Source organism: Triturus cristatus, chromosome 9 (genome assembly GCF_964204655.1).
Source record: "Triturus cristatus chromosome 9, aTriCri1.1, whole genome shotgun sequence".
Taxonomy (NCBI): Eukaryota; Metazoa; Chordata; class Amphibia; order Caudata; family Salamandridae; genus Triturus; species Triturus cristatus.
In genome coordinates this window covers 534334935-534353101 of record NC_140592.1, presented here as the reverse complement: position 1 = coordinate 534353101, position 18167 = coordinate 534334935, and the positions used below count along the sequence as shown (strand labels likewise).

At 45.8% G+C, this 18167-nt stretch overlaps 1 protein-coding gene across 6 annotated transcripts in view; it reads left to right on the top strand.

Annotated features, from left to right (window-relative positions):
• The window catches only part of LOC146798257 (inositol-trisphosphate 3-kinase B-like), an 856729-nt gene that overhangs the window by 579205 nt on the left and 259357 nt on the right, over positions 1 to 18167 (top strand). The gene's annotated exons all lie outside the window — the stretch shown is intronic.

Here is an 18167-nt window from a genome sequence, read left to right as displayed (position 1 = left end):
ATCCCACGCATTGAAGGAACGCAACACTCGGGTTCCCAGTTCATCCCGGGTTGATGGGATCCCTTCTCTCTCGCCGAAGTAGTCCGAAGGGAGTCCAATGCCGGCACATCCTGCAGCAACAATCCAAAGAATGATCTGAAAAAGAACCAAATACAGGCATTAATCATTCTCGTAAATAACATTTATCAGCTGGGACAGCTTCCCAGCTATCTTTCCCTGGCCTCATAACCAAAATGGTATTATCCTGACCGGTGGCAATAACCTCTGCTTGTTCAGGGGGATTCTTAGGCGATTGCACCCAAACCTTGGCCCCAGGGTTATCCGTAGAGCCAAAGCCTTTCTGGCCACGTACAGTTAGCAAAGTTGGGGCAGTGCCTTTCATTATTTCACCACTGAAAACAGGCATAATGAGTAATTGAGCCACTCGGTCAGTACGATGTATCAGCAAGTCAATCTCACTGCTATTTAGCAGAAGTACCTTAATCTCTCCCTGATAGTCGCTGTCGATAACTCCTCCAAGCACCTGGATGCCTTTTACAGCCAGCCCCGATCTAGGGGCGATCAATCCAAAATTCCCCGGTGGTATATGAATACCAACACCGGTAGCAATGATGACCCGATTTTTACTTTCCAGAACGGTGTCATCCATAGCATGCAAGTCTAAACCTGCCGACCCTGGGGTCGCTCTGCATGGAGCCAGAGCTCCGGGAGTAATTTCCCAATACATCACAGTTTCATTGATTACATTAGGCATAGTCTCAACATTTGGGGGAAACAAACGCATAAGCGGAGATTCAGCATTTAAAAAAGGACGATTATTCAGGATCAATAGTGCTTGGGGTAAAAAGTCTCACCAATTTTTATACTTGTCATCTGTTAACTTTCGTAACTGATCCTTTAGCAGGCCATTCAATCTCTCCACCAGGCCTGAGGCCTGCGGGTAATAGGGTATATGAAATATCCATTCAATATTATTTTCCACACAGAATTCCTGTACCAATCTTCCACGAAAATGGGATGCATTATCAGATTGAATTTGGAATGGCACACCATAATACATCATAATCAATTCTAATGTTTTTATGGTATTCAATTGGGTGGCTTGCTTACATGGAAGAGCTACCAGCAAGCCACTATATGTATCGACAATTGTGCAAACATATTGACAATTTGTACTCATGGGAAGGGGCCCGATGTATTCAATCTGCCAAATTTGAGCGGGCAGTTTCCCGCGATGTAAATGGCCTCTAACAATTTGGGGTACCTTACGCTGTCTGATATGTTGACAGACGGGACAATGTAAGATAACATTTTTGATTAGATCCAGGGGAATATAAATTCCTCTATCAGCAGCCCACCTGCTAGTGGCCTTCTCTCCAAAGTGTCCTGCCTTCTGGTGTGCCCATTTCGCCAATCCCGCAATATCAGGATCTTGTCTGTCCACCACTGCCTCAGCAATTTTAGATTTTTCATCTGCAATGTTATGAAAAAATTTGTCAAGGGAGTCTATTGGGGTGTGAGCATCCACATGGAAGATGGTAACAGTACTCTGTGGGAGCATCTCCCAAATCTCTTGCCATAACTCTTTCCCCAACAATTCTTTGGAGTGTAACCTCCAATTATGGGAATGCCAGGTCGGCAACCAAACAGCCAGTCCATTGGCAGTGGACCAGGAATCGGTGAAAATATGACATGTGCCGGGTAACTCTTGTTTCAAAACTTGGTAAACAGCGTAAAGCTCGGCAAATTGGCTACTCTTCCCTTCACCAGTTGTGCTCAACAGTTTCTGTGTGATCGGATTATAAGACACCGCCTTCCAGTGCCGTGTCGTTCCAATAAACTTCGCCGACCCATCTGTAAACCAAACATGGTTTCTGTCCTCAGCGGACAAATCATCAAAAGATCTACCCCACTTGACAGGGGACTCCTGTTCTAAAGGTACGGAACACTCACTCTCAGTCTCAGTCGATGGTGCTTGCGCCACTTGCTCATGTAAAAACGCAACTCCTTTCGGACCCACACGTGCCCTGTCTTGTATGTACCATTTCCATTTAATCACACTCGCCTCCTGAGCATGCCCAATTCGATGAGTTTTTGGTGAACTCAAAACCCACTGCATAATAGGAATTTCAGGACGCAAAAATATGTCATGTCCCAAAGTCAATTGCTCGGTATCCACCAAAGCCCAATAACAAGCAAGTAGCTGTTTCTCAAAGGGTGTATAACGCTCACCAGCATCAGGTAGCTTTTTGGTCCAAAACCCTAACGGTACCTTACTCCTGCCTTGTTTCTGCCATAGACTCCAATTTGCATAAGGGCCTTGCACAGACACATTCAAATCCACATCACCATCACGTACAGGCCATAGATCCATAGCATGTTGAATTGCCTCTTTCGCCAGACTAAATGCATCTTGCTGTTGCTTACCCCATTCAAATGCATTCTTTTTACGTGTAATTCGGTACAAAGGGGCCAATATTTGACTCAAATGAGGAATATGCTGGCGCCAAAAACCAAATAAGCCAATGAAGCTCTGGGCTTCCTTCCTATTCCTCGGAACCGAAAAATCAAGAATCTTCTGTTTAACTTGAGGGATCACCTCGCGGTGTCCCTCGTGCCAATTAATACCTAAACATTTTACAGCTTGAGACGGACCTTGTAATTTATCCGGATTGATCTCCCAACCTTTCCCACGCAGACACTCAATGACTCTATCTAATTGTGTCTGAACATCCTCTTGTGTTTCGCCTTGGATCAAAACATCATCAATATAATGACATATCTGAATTTTGGGATGAACTGGTACTTCAGCCAAATGTTCTGCCACCAGCCGGTGACAAATCGTAGGACTATGCACATAGCCATGAGGAAGACTTCTGAACGTCATCTGACGCCCGTTCCACGTAAAACTGAACTGTTCCTGACACTCAGGGGCAATTGGAATAGAAAAGAAAGCATTAGCAATATCGATGGACGCATACCATGTACCTGGATGTGTTTGGATTCTTTCAATCAGGGTGATAACATCCGGTACTGCAACAGTCAAAGAGGGCGTGTGTTTGTTCAATTCTCGATAATCAACAGTCATGCGCCAAGAATTATCACTCTTACGCACCGGCCAAACAGGATAATTCCAAGCAGAAGTAACTGGAGTTATAACGCCTGCATCAACCAACTCCTGAATGGTGGTACTAATCTCTTCATGACCACCCGGAATGCGATACTGCTTCTGACAAACCACTTTGGTCGCCTGGGGAACTTGTATAGGGGGCATCCTTAAACGACCAACCCGTATAGGTCTGGACGAGATATAATGCGTCGTTCCAAATTGGTAACACCCATCATCAAGATGCAACGTCATTCCCTTCAAAATATCAATTCCAATTATGAATTCTAAGAGTGGCACCACTAATACAGAATATTCCTTTCTAGGGATTCTACCTATTCTCATTTCAAGCAAAGTTTGAACTGCAGGGGTTTCTTTTCCTCCTAATCCGGTAATAGTAAAAGGCTGCCCTGTAAATTTCTTTGATTTTCCATGAATAAGAGTGGCCTCCGCTCCTGTATCAACTAATGCTCGGGCCCTTTGGATATTACGATGTCTCCAATAAATATCAATATCTACATAGGGTCTATTATCTCTGTGAGCCCATCTGTGTACCGGAGCTTGACCTATTTCCTAGTCATTCTTACTGCATTCTGTGTACCAGGACAAATCAGGATAAAGACTCTCACGTTTCTTAGGTATCGATACCTCCTGTTCATATCCATCTCTATTACGAAATGGATTCCTGTCCTCTGCATTGTACTGCGGGTTTGATCGGCCAAACTGTGTCGATCCTCTCTCCTTCTCAACTCAGGGGATTGATCCCTATCATCTCTACGTCTGCTGTAAGCATGATCATTTCTCCCCCTTTCCTTTTCCCCCTCTCTCTCCCTGTCCCGCTCTCGACGGGGAGACAGATCACGTACAGGACGCCGATCATCACGACGATCAGAGCGCCCACGGCGATCATCATCACTGCTACCATCAGAACAACCACGATCACACGCAGTCGTTCGAACACGCCGGGCACCCTCCTTCCGATCCAAGCCCCGTTTGCGAAACATCTCCCACAAACGAGCAGTAGTCTCACCATCAATGTCCTCCCGACGCACACCATCAGCCAAAAGACCAGTAAAGATATCACGTCTAGTAAATTATATTCACCAGGAGTACGAGTGTCAGGCCGGGACTGACGTTCAGGTTTAAACCACTCACCCAACTCACCGAGTTGGCGTACCGATTCCAACACTGTAGATAGTACATTACCAGTCTGGTTAATCAACAAAGTCATCATGACCTGCTTGTAGGCAACAGGAGAAGAGCGAATGATACGATTTCGCACAGAAGAAGTCAACATCCCATCAAGCAACCTGTCAGCAGTGCCCAGAAAAATAGCCGTTTTCATCACTTCTTCCTTAAGACGTTGCGCAGCATCACGCAAGGTATACCATGGCTTGTCATTGACAGGCCAGTCAGATTCAGTAGGATACTTCAAATTACAACCCTCAGTCGCCAATTGGAGCAAAGAAATTTGACCACCACCATTATAGTTACGAAAATGATCTTGCACAGTAGAATCCAAACTCAAAGAACAAAATTTCAAACAATCGCCAGTATCCAACATAATACCAGCAGCGCCTAGTTCATAAAGGCGCACCATCCATGTGAGCAAAGCCTCACCAGTCCGCTGCCGAAAGCGCAGCAAAATGTCACTAATTTCTTGTTGGGTAAAATCTTCTAAACAGTCTAAAGAAATACCCTGCGGAGCATTGGGAGACTGCTGCAACTTCCGACGAAAAACCGGATGCGCAGAGACCACGGGACGAGCATCACAAGGAGCTCGAGCAGTACTAGTAGAGGGACAATCAGTGTAAGAAGCATCGATGCCGCCCGAAGAGCGAGCGTAATCACGGGGTGCACCATCAGAGGTGCGAGAAGCAGACTTACATTCATGACGGGAACGAGAAGACTCGTGCTTGACAGACTCCTCACCCGAGGAACAAGACGTAGTCGAGTCCCAGATATTACCATCCCATTCATCAGGGTTCCAATCTAGTCCAGCTTTCGCCACGACCAGACGCACCTTACGCGTCGAAACTCGACCACGCCTGTTCTTGTACTTATAACGGGCAATCCGCACAGCCGCCCTTTCGGCAACCGTTTGGTAAGTGTCAAGTTTGTCAGAAAGCAACTTATTTTGACACCGCAATAAAGTATTAGAATTCTGAATCTCAACAAAGTGTGCCTCCACATCCTTAAGAGAGATCTGCAATTTCAACAATCTCTCATGCAGAATCCGATACGCAGACAGAATAACCCAACCTCTGCGCCCCAAAGCGGGAACCTCCTCACCCTTCAATACAGGTGCCGTCTGCAAACAAGTAATCACGTCAGCCGGTTCCGCTGACTCCAAAGAAGAGTTCCAATTTTCACTCAGACCAGTAGAGTCAGCCCACTCACGGGCTAAGGCTCCATAAGGCGTTGAATCCCATCCGGGAATATCAACGGACAATTTAAGAGTAGATTTAGATTTCTTAGAAAACATCGTGAAAAAGAAAGAAAAAGAAACGCAGAGAAAGAGAAGAAGAAAAAAAAAAAAGGAAGAGAGAAAGAAAGAGAGAAAAAACTATACACGCAAATATATAAAAAAGAAAACCACGCACACGCTGAAAGCAAACACAAGACAAAGACAACGCACACAGGTTTCGTAAACAGTTCGTGACGCCAAATGTTCTGCTTGGGTTTTCAGATCGGGTGGAACCCGCTCTACAGAGCCCTTCTGACCCAAACCAGAACGTTACCCCCTCCCTAGGGCCTTTTTACACCTAATTGACCACATATATATGTACCACCTAAGGACAGGGAATTCCTATTATATATATATATATATATATCAAGACCTCACAGCCCAACCACAGTCTCGCGGCCTTCAGCAGACCCAGAATCTCCTACCCAGACGGCAGCAACACACACAGTCTCGCGGCCTCAGTCAGACCCAGAATCTCCTACCCAGCCGGCAGCAACACACACAGTCTCGCGGCCTCAGGCAGACCCAGAATCTCCTACCCAGACGGCAGCAACACACATAGTCTCGCGGCCTCAGTCAGACCCAGAATCTCCTACCCAGACGGCAGCAACACACACAGTCTCGCGGCCTCAGTCAGACCCAGAATCTCCTACCCAGACGGCAGCAACACACACAGTCTCGCGGCCTCAGTCAGACCCAGAATCTCCTACCCAGACGGCAGCAACACACACAGTCTCGCGGCCTCAGTCAGACCCAGAATCTCCTACCCAGACGGCAGCAACACACATAGTCTCGCGGCCTCAGTCAGACCCAGAATCTCCTACCCAGCCGGCAGCAACACACACAGTCTCGCGGCCTCAGTCAGACCCAGAATCTCCTACCCAGACGGCAGCAACACACACAGTCTCGCGGCCTCAGGCAGACCCAGAATCTCCTACCCAGACGGCAGCAACACACATAGTCTCGCGGCCTCAGTCAGACCCAGAATCTCCTACCCAGCCGGCAGCAACACACACAGTCTCGCGGCCTCAGGCAGACCCAGAATCTCCTACCCAGACGGCAGCAACACACATAGTCTCGCGGCCTCAGTCAGACCCAGAATCTCCTACCCAGACGGCAGCAACACAAACAGTCTCGCGGCCTCAGTCAGACCCAGAATCTCCTACCCAGACGGCAGCAACACACACAGTCTTGCGGCCTCAGTCAGACCCAGAATCTCCTACCCAGACGGCAGCAACACACACAGTCTCGCGGCCTCAGTCAGACCCAGAATCTCCTACCAGACGGCAGCCTTAGCACGAGCTCATCCTATTATTACCGTAGTACATGACAGGGGAATCGGGATTACTATATATCAGATCACACAAAGACTATTAGTTGAGCACAACCTGTTCTCTAGTTCGTGGGGCTCGTTTCCCCCTCATCCAGTTACCACTTACCTGACCAGGATTAACCTCTGTTCATGTTGAGTTAACTCTGACTAAAAGAATAGGCTATCCTCCTATACAAAAATACACAACACATGCTAACTCACGACAAGCTAAATACTTTATTTAAATGCCACATGCACATTCGCAGAATACATCATATATATATAACCTGCAAGGAAAGCGAAAGGTTAAGTTATACACTTCAAAGAAAAAGGGGTCGACATCACCTGAGTTGTATGTAGCCTGTGCTCAATGGTCATCTAGGTTCCCTTCTCCCTCTGTGCCTCGGCTTCGCCTGGAAGTCACACCTCCGCAGTCGCGGATCTACTCCCTTCTCCCTCTCCGAGTCACTGGAACCTCTTCCTCATCGGCTACTCTCTCCTCTTTAGATTCAAGTTCGTCATCTGTCTTCCCTGGAATAAGTAGTAGCTTTTCTGCTAACGGCCAGATGCCGCCTATGGTCTAGAAGCAAGTGCCCATATCTAACTCAGACTTTCACCAATATAGAGGTGCATTCTCTCATGGAAATTTCCAGCTCGAAACCTGCCGCCCACCAAATTCCTGTACCTCCCCGTGCCAAGGACACGTTCCCAGCCGGCCGGCCTGATGTAGTGTCTTCGGCAGGGGAAAAATACACTCCTTCGATAAGGGCCGGCCTGAACCGGTTCTCTCCGAGCGAATAACACCTCATAACTAAAACATCGCCCTCCCCCTAGAAGTGTCCCAAGCTGCCGGAGCAGAAAGAAAGATGAAGTCTCTCCTGTCTGAGGCCTACCAGGCCTGAATTCAGCACGATTCCATGAAATACCCTCACTATAGGGCAAGTTATCCTCGATGCTAACAAATCTATCCCCTAGGCTATGTATGTAGGCCCTGATCTATGGGTAGGAGCACGGGATTGTGTCAAAGTGTCTAATAGATAGGCCCTATTCACTACTCTAGTCCTTAGACTTGGATGGAAAGAGACTGAAGTCATATTGATCGCTCTACAACACAAGAAGGCCAGGAAAATCAAGCAGTACACTGTCTCTGATTCGATTGTAAGGTAAACTATGATCACAACAGCAGATCTGATTGGTTCCCTGGACTGAATGCTAGTATTCCGAATATTTTGGCGCTTCTGAGGGTTGCCGCTGCTTCCGGATCAGGATCTGAAAGTTGTGTCTGACAGCAGGGAGCCGAAAACATGCTGGAGCAGGGACTGGAGATGGCATCTATGATCCCGGCCTTGAGGGAGTTTGGTAGGTGAGTATCTGACAGCGAGTGTGTGCGAGAGGAGCAGCTGTATTGAAGGGCGGCAGCAGGAAAACGAGTAGCAACAGGGGACCCAACCTTTTTTGCAAGAAGAACAAGCAACAAAAAGACGCGAAAGTGATCGCGATCGCGGCTAAAGCGAAAGTGAAGTGGCATTGCGCTTGGAAGAGGTGTCACACTCCATTACGCTAGCATGTGCGCGAGTGGTGCGCGCGCGATGGCAAAAGTAGGCTGGCGAGTGGTGTGTGATGCGGTGCGGGGCTGAAAGCTGGCAGATGCGCGCGTGCACGCTCGTGTGAACGCAAGCGCTAGGCCAGCCAGCAGCACTTTGGAAACTCAGCTACAAAATGTCTCTCCGAGCAGCGCATGCGCGCTGACTCAGCGAGTCCTAAAAATGAAACAAATGTTTCATTTTTTCTTTTTTAAATGCATCCTGTTTTCTTTTATGGAAAATGGGCTGCATTTTGAAAAAAAAACTGCTCTATTTAAAAAGCAATATAAATACAACAATATCTCAGCCGGATTTATTAAGACTGTTTATATTTGTATGTACAAGACATTACAATTAAAGAACACAAGACGAGAGGCTTCAAGATATTTGTTCAATGTGCCCTTGGGCATCATATATTTTTTAGAAGATCAGAAAATACACATAACAGTTGTTACAGCACTGTTAGGCATAAATGCCAAGGCAACCCTAAAGAAAAGTGCACATAGTGTTCGTGACAGAGAAGTGACGGCGCAAGTGACAACGTGAAAAAACACCACAGCATACGGCGCAAGAGAAGATACAATATATATATATACAAGATTAAAAAGTTCACACATAGATTACTTCGTCTTGTGTTCTTTAATTGTAATGTCTTGTACATACAAATATAAACAGTCTTAATAAATCCGGCTGAGATATTGTTGTATTTATATTGTACCTACCCAGATCTCAGTTTGGTTTATGGGTTACATTCCTGTGGTTTTTTCTATACTATCTAAAAAGCAGTCACAGACATGGTGGTCTGCTGACCCCAGCAGGCCACCATCCCTGTGAGTGCTGACCATTCCCAATGGGGTCGCAAATTGAGACCTGCCTCATGATTATTAATGAGGCAAGTCGTTTGCGCCCCCATTGGGAATCGAAAACAGTGTCTGAGACACTGTTGTACATTTCTTTTTTGTGAGTCGCAAATTGCGAGTCACAAAACGACGCAATTTGTGACTTTGCGACTCGCAATGTGCAAGGGTCATACATCTGGCCATAAGAGACCTATGTACTTTTTACTGGTTGCCAAAAACTAATCACAATGTGCAACCAGTATTTTTGCAACTAGTAAAGATGGTCCAGAGCCTGCCTATGTACTAGTAAGTTGTTTCTTAAAAATCTGAATCATTGGGGTCAGACTCTGACGTACCTCGCGCATAGAAATTAGGTAGGTCGCAAATCGTAACAACTCATTGAAATCATTGGGATGGAGGTCTGCTGGGATCAGCAGATTGCGAAGTCTGTGATTGTTTTTAAATAAAGCAAACTTTTATTTTAAATGCAGCCCGTTTTCCTTAAAGGGAAATGGGCTAGAAGAAAACAAACATTTCGAAAACAGTTTTTAAGGTTGCGAGTGGTTCCATGGAACACTGCCTTCTCCTAAAAAATGTTTTTGTGACAATTCACAAAAGAGAAGGATTCCTTCCGGTTTGCAAATGGGTTATCAAATTCAAGTAAACAGTAAAATAATAATGTTTTGCCATTGGATTTCAGTCGCAAAACATTATTACATTCTATAAAGAAATGGTATTTGGAAGGGACGCCCTAAACACACCCCTTCCAATTACCGATGTGTTATGGTTTCCTAACGCCATTTAGCAATTTCGCAACCTGTTACTGAATTGCTAAATGGATTTAGTACCTTTTGATAACCACATTTACCGGTTGCAAACCCATGCAAATGACCTAATTGCAGGGTTTGCAACCAGTAATTACGTTCATACATCTGCACCAAAATGCAGTAATTCTGCAAAGCTCTACTACGGGCACATTAACCATGCTAATTTACTTCCACACATGCAGCACGCAATTTAATAAGGGTTTGCAGTGGCGCAAAGTCAAGCACAGTGACACAAAGCAGTGCAAAGTCTTGCTAGGGTATTTACTTCCCAGTGTAAAAGGCATTTTGCATTGAAATGTGTGCTTCTCTTTAAGTAAACAGTGCTTTTTGCAGTTTTGTTCCCCTTAGTGTCAAGGTGACATTACTTCAGTGTAACGTGGGTTAATCACCGCTAGCACCCATAGTTTTATATAAATAAATAACATTTCACTGAAGTAGGCGGTAAGAAGGAGAAATGTTTTAATTTCGTCAAATATACCACACATCACATGTGCTGCACAAGCACATGTAGAATGCATAGAATATTTCTGATTTGGTCTAGTTTTTATAGACGATGCCCTCTAGATCACAGATGAAGGTGACCCCTGCTTCCTGATATTGCTGAACATTTTAGCTGCCTTCTGTGCAATCAACCATCCCACCTTCAAATGCACCCTGGACTCTCAATCAAGATCAGCAGCAATGTCCTTCACTGGTTCTTCTCCTACCTTTTCAACTGATACCAGTTTCTTGACATCTGCACCTCTATGGCACAAAAGACTCCTATTACCTGTGGAGTTACCCAGAGTGCCAAACTGTCTCCAATCATCTTCAACCTATACAAGGAGTTACTTGGTCCTCTATCCACAGAGAACAGAATCAAGAGTCACCATATGCTGATAATACCCAACACTTCTTGAAGGTCTACTTTGCTCCAGACATTCATCACTTCAAACACTGCTTGCACATCCTCCACACCTGGACGTCCAGTGCCTACCTGAAGCTTAACTAAACCAACACGGAATTCCTGTTATTTGCAAGAATAACAACAACAAAAAGTACAAACCTGGCTCAATGGGATGAACCTTGATGATGGCTTTGAACACCAACTTTCTGCAAATGCCACATCACTTGAATTCATCCTGAACAACAACCTCCCTCCAGGAATACATTGCCAAAAAAACCAAACACAACCTGCTACCAACTCTCTCTCTTCTGAAGAAAGGCAAACTGTTTCTTCTAGAAAGTTACTTCAGAACTGTGATTCAGGCCCTCACACTATTGCATCTCAATGGTGGTTATGCCCTGTTCCATGGCATCCAAGATTCCACAGTAGCACCCCTTAAGGCAAAATCAGGTGCATCATTTACAAAGCCATCTTGACCATCACTGCCCACTTATCTTGCAGCAGTGGTGGCTTTTCCACTAAAGTGGAGGTTTGTCGCCCCACTGCTCACGGAGCAGTGTAAAAGAAAAAAGAAAATGATAATAACTGAAGTTATTATTATTTTATTTTTAGTATCATCAGGTTAGGCCGGGCGGGGCTTGGCTTCCCTGACATCGGGGAGGAGGAGTGAGCGCTGCACTCTATAGTGTGCATGATGCTTTGGCCGGCCGTCTTGACTCGGCCAAACCATCATGCGCACTTTACGTGTTCTCCACGCAGGCTGCATTACAGCCTGGGTGGAAAACACGCCCAGACTCCCTGTCCTTGTCTGAGTACCGAACCACGGCGCTCAGACCAATCACAACGCTACATTGCAGTGGTGTGATTGGCTCTGGGAAGCCTGGGTGCTTCCTGGAAGATGCGCGGAGGAGACACAATGTGGGAGAGATGGAGGAAAGATGCGGTGATCACTTAAGAGAATTTGTTTTTTTCCTGTGCCCCTCCCCTTCTCCCACGCCCTACCACCCCTGTACCACACCAGCTGCCACTGTCTTCATGAAGATAATCTTGTCACTGCCCTTTCTCTCAACAACCCCATAATTGCTCCAAGTTCCCATAATTTCTCCAGAGTCTCTTCTCTCGATATCCCCTGCATCACTTCATGCTAAGATTGTGAATAGATGGGATGGTGAATAGATGCTGGGGTTCTGCAGTCCCTACCTCTATTCACTATCCCATATATCCACGGTCTTAGCTTTTCTTCACTGTCACATCTTTCTACTGGTCTTATACCACTTTATTGTCTACAGCTTGCATATTGTCAGATTAGTGTCAGGTTAATGTACAGACACAAGCAGAGAAGTGTAGAAACAGGAGACATGGGGTCTGATTTACTTTGGTGGATGGGTTACTCCATCATAAATGTGATGGATATCCCGTCAGCCGCATTACAAGTGCAGTATATACAAAGGCACTTGTAATATGGCAGCCGAGCGGGATATCCCTAAATCAGCCCCATGGTTTTTAATTACAGCCTCCCCATTTAGATAAACTTTCTGGTCTTGGGCAATCCCTTTTTCAGATTATTCCTCTGCTCTCTTTTTGGCACGATTTGAGGTATTAAAAGTCTATGTTAAAACTACAGGTAAGTGTGTGTTAAAGTGTACTGGAATTACATTGAGAGAAGAGGCACAGTGCTCAAACGCCTTGCATATTCACCAAAATGTTGTATGGAGATAAATGTATAGCTTTTGGAGCAAGTATCCTTATTCTGCAGGCTCAGGTCTACTTGTTAAAAAACTGTTTCCCCTTTGGTAGAGCATACTCTGCTGTCCCTCTGTGCACTAAACTAACAAAATGTGAGCACTTTAAAATAGCTTAAATGAAGAACTAAACACAGGATGCATATTCCCATTATAGGACCCCAGCATGGTTTTCCTTCACACATGCAGTGCTGTTTACCTGCTGTTTGCTATATTTGCATCTCTATAGCCAAACATGGAATGGAATGGAATGGAATGAGGATTTGTAAAGCGCGTTGGCTACCCAGGGGCGTCCCAGCGCTGTAAAGAGCTTGAGCTGAGCTGGAGGGGATGGAATAGGGGGGGCTTGGTGAAGTTTTAAACCGAAGTTTTGCTGAATAGCCAGGTTTTAAGAATCTTCCGGAAGGTGAGAAGGTTGGGTTCAGACCTGATATGGAAGGGGAGGGAGTTCCAGATCCTGGTTAGGTTGTAGGAGAGCGAGCGGCCTCCGCATTTGGCCTTCCTGATGCGTGGTACTGAGGCGAGGTGGGAGGTCGCAGATCTGAGGGAACGGGTGGGCGGGTAGGCTTTCACAAGGGGGGAGTTGATGGAGGGACCTGTTCCCCAGTAAGAGCGGTGTGCGATGCACATGCTCTTAAATTCAATTCTGGATCTCACCGGGAGCCAGTGAAGATCTCTCAGTCTGGCTCTTACTGAGGTTCGGCGGGGAATATCCAGGAGAATTCTTGCCGCACAGTTCTGAATGACCTGGAGTTTGTTGAGTGTGGATTGAGGTGCTCCAAGATATAAGGCGTTTCCACAGTCGAGGCGGGAGAGGATCAATCCTTGAACCATAATTCGTCTCGAGTGGAATGGAAGGAGAGGAAGGATTTTACGAAGCAGTCTCATCAGCCCGAAACAGGTGGCAGCGAGCTTGGTGGCCTGATGGTTAAAGGAAAGAGTGTGGTCAAGCCAGATGCCTAGGCTCTTGATTTGCTCCTTGGGTTGCGGGGGACTCCCTAAACAGAGAGGCCAGATAGGGTCAATGGTTTTTGCGATGTTATTTCCAAGGAGCATTATCTCTGTTTTGTCCCCGTTAAGTTTAAGACAAGAGCCAGACATCCAGGTAGCAACTGCTTCCAAGCATTTGTGTAAACTGTGATAAGAGTTAAGGGGGGGGTCCAGCGCTACCACTAGCTGCGTGTCGTCCGCGTAAGTAACGATCTTCACCCCAAATGGGCGGACGACATCAGCCAGGGGGCGTAGATAGACATTAAAAAGGGTAGGGCTCAGGGAGGAGCCCTGAGGCACTCCACAATTAAGAGGTCTACTAGCAGAAGTGAAATCCCTCTCAAAAACCCTGAAGGATCTATCTGTCAGAAAAGATCTCATCCATCTGAGTGCAGTCCCTGACAATCCTATTCCTTCTAACCGATGGAGAAGGATATTATGATTAACAGTGTCGAAGGCGGCACTTAGGTCGAGTAGGACGATGGCCGTGGACTCACCATCATCAAAGATCCTTCTTGCCTCCTCCGTCACTGCAATCAATGCCGTCTCCGTTCCGCGACGGGGCCTGAAGCCGGTCTGGGAGAGATCTAGTATGTTATTGGCTTCCAGGAAGTCAGTGAGAACGGAGTTGACATGCTTCTCGAGAAGCTTTCTGAGCCATGGTAGAAGGGAGATGGGTCGGTAGTTGGCGGGGTTAGATTGGTCGAGACTAGGTTTTTTTAATAGAGCTTTGACCATTGCTCTTTTCCATAGAGGAGGGACAGTACCAGTATGGAGTGAGGAGTTGAGCAGGTCTAGAACAGTGGGCGAGATCTGATGGGTGATCTGGGTGAGAATACTGGGAGGAGCTGGGTCGGTGGGTGATCCAGATTTAACCTGTCCCATAAGTTTTTCCAGTTTAGTAGGTTCTAAGGGAGGAAAGTTATTGAGAGCATGAGGAGGAACTGTTGTGCAGCCTGAGTTGACAGAATCTGTGGGCAAAGTGACAGGGTGGGGGAAAGAAGAGTTGATGGTTTCTATTTTCTGGTAAAAAAACTCAGCTATTTCCTCACAATGGGTCTGAGTATTGTTATGATGCTTTGGTGCCTCCGGTAGTTGCAAAAGGGTCTTGGCTATTCGATAGATCTCCTTGGGTTTGGACGCGGCATTCTCAATCTTGAGTTCGAAATATTTAGCCTGAGCTAGGTGAATGTCCGCTTTGTAGTTTTTAATTGCTGTTCTATAGCTCAATTTATCTGATGGGAGGTAGCTGAGGTGCCATTTCCTCTCCAGTCGTTTACATACACGTTTGGCCTCTCGTAGTTCATTCGTGTACCACGGGGATGTGGGATTGCCCCGCTTAGGATGGGAGTTTTTTAGTGGTAATACTGTATCTAGGGAGCTGGTGATCCACGTATTATAGTTATCATTATCTTGAGTGGGGGTAGATGTGTGAGTGGGTTTGGTACCTTGTAGGAGATCCTCCCATTCAGGTAGGTGGAGTTTAGACCAATTGCGTGATCGTTGAGTCATCGGGGGTTTGGGGGGGAGATGAGGAGGCAGGGTCCAAGTGAGCGGGATACGGAAGTGATCAGACCAGGGAAGGGGAAAAGGTTTTCCCATGTGAAGATTTTTACAGTTACTAAAGACGGGATCTAAGAGGTGTCCTTTTAAGTGAGTGGGACCAGTGACACGTTGGTGCAGTTCGAGGGCGCTTAAGCTTGAGGATATGGTCCTGAAGTTGCATTGTGCAGTACCCATCATGTACTACAGCTTCTCTCTCTCCAAGACACAGGAAGGCACCTCTTTTACAGCTCATAAAGGGTTGAAAGAATGAGAGCACAGAAGCCAAACTAAACCTGCAGGACTAAAGTCCACCGAGTGGCACTCAGTTGAGGGGGCACAAGGTATATAGATTGCGGGGCACGTCTCCCCAGACACCCCTCAAAGATGCCACAGGGCTACATATAAGAGGGAGTGGCATTATAATGGAGTGCCACTGTGAAGAGATGAGTCTTCTGAATTTCAGGCAGTTATATTCCAGTCTTACTTGCACAGAGAGGCAGTTCCACGGTGAGTAGCCCAGTTTGTGGAAGTTTTGCCTGCAGTAGGTCCTCTACCTAAACAGTTGGGCTGACCCTACAAAGTATGGATGTGGGTTAGGCTTCTGATTGCTTGGTAAGGTACAACCAGTTTTGCAAGATAGTTTGGGGTGTGGCCCGGTTTTAGAGGATGCTCGTCCTATTCTTGGGTGCCAATGGAGGGATTCAGGAAAGGTTAGTATGGAACTTTGCTATTTCTGTCCGAAACAGCATTTTGTGCATTCTGGCCGGTTTTCAGATTACAAATAAAAGCTATAGGATCCTTGCTCTTTTTACACAAGAAGACCATGTCAAAACGTCCACACACACCCTCCTTCATATGTTTAAAGCCCAATACTATTGACGTTGACCACATAAATGATGAAGATAAACATTTTTCTACTTAGTCCGAAAAGGAAGTAGCAACAATCAAAATAGTTCACTGTCCTCCTAAAGTATCCATTAAGCCTCCTGCTGATAAGAGGAAAGCATGATGCTCCCACACCACTGAGATATATGTCGAGGCATGAGATGGCAGAAGACATCAGGGAAATAAACATTGAAAAACTAGCCCAATATTTCTAATCCGTGATAAGATATTTGTTAAATCTCCACCTCAAACGCATTAAAAATGGAATTCTGGTAATTCTTCATTCTTACCTTCAAGGCTACTGTGGCAGATAGCTATTGAGCGTTGCAGAACGCAAAAAAGGTAAATGTGAACCAGTGACATAACTCACACAACAGCAGTTATATCCCATTGCGTTTGTATAATACAGGCTGCAGGCTCCAGATATCGAGTATGTCTAATTCGTACAAATGGATGGAAACGCTTGTGTGGTTTATTTTGGTTTTTCTGTAGGTTAGAGGAATTGAAATAGGTATGTCGAAAATTAAAATCACCAGTTGGTGCTGGAAGTAGGCAGGAGGTGGTGGGGGTGCTGCAGCCAGGGGCAACTCCTCTGCAATGGCGGAGGAGTGTCGCCCCACTGCTTTCTCGCAGTGCAAGAAGTAAAAACATAAAATGGTAATAACTTTTAGTTATTACCAATTTATGGTTTTTTTGGCCGCAGGGTAGAGGGCGGGTCTGCGCTGCTTACAGAGCAGCAGGGCAGGGGAGGAGTGGTTAGCCCACTCCTGAATGCAAATGACTGTTTGGTTGGCCGCCCAAACCAGTCATGCCCACTCCCCAGTTCTTCATACAGGCTACATTGCAGCCTGCATGGATAACATGTGCACTCCTTCAGCCCCTGACTGCGCTCTGTGTCACAGCGCTCAGACCAATCACAACGCTCCATTGGAGTGTTGTGATTGGCTTAGGGGTGGGCGCCTGGTTGCCTTTTTCTTTGTCCAACCTGGAGTGGGACTCAGATGAGCAGGAAAGAACACGCAGGACCCGGCGGTGGCACTGTCTGTCTCTCCCTGCCCCTCCGAATGCCCGTCCCCCAACCCACAAGCTGTGCCAGCCTCCCCTGGATGCAGCTCCAGCCGAAAATACCCATGTTGGAATTATGAAGGTGATTGAGTAATAAAGATGCCTTTACATTTCGTTTTTATCTTGTCACATTTACTGTGTATTTAGAGACCAGTGTCAAGCTATGTCTTCTGACAAATTTTTTTAAAATGGTAAATCAGACAATGTGTCAGTCTTGCGAGTGTGAAAAGAAAGGCTGGAGGAGGTAAATTCATTCTAACACACAACTCTAAATACCCTTAAATGAACTGTACAAATATTTTAAAATAGATCAGCACTTAGAAAAGCATAAATGAAAGGTTTTTTTTGTAATTCTGAAGATTGATGGAAACCAAGATTTTAATAGGATCAAAGCAAAGCAAGAGACTTTACTTGGTTGTCTACAAAAGACAAATATCCCTGAAACCGCTTTCCACACATTATTACACTTTGTCTTTAGGGGTTATTTAGCAGGGAGAGGGTGTGGCTTAACAGCGAGGGCATCCGACCTTGAGGAACCAGGTTCAAGCCTGGCGGGAGGCTCCTGTGGTTCTGGGCAAATCAATCAACTTTCCCATTCCTCAAATGCCTGTCTATAGTGTCTGTTATGCGACTGATGCTCGTGTAAAGCACTTTGATACCCTCGGACGGAGTTTGCGTTATATAAAACTGAAAAAAAAAAATCTATGGATTTAAAAATCTATAGAAAAAAATCTACCTATATCTAAAAATCTAAAATCTATAGATAAATGGCCGTATCCCATATTTTGGACCACACCAGACTTTTGTGATCAAAAATGCACCACCAACTAAATACCACACCATTGCCACTCTACACTTGCTCTTTTTGTGACGTTTGGATATTTTACACTGTCTTTGAATTCCATGATGCAATACTGATT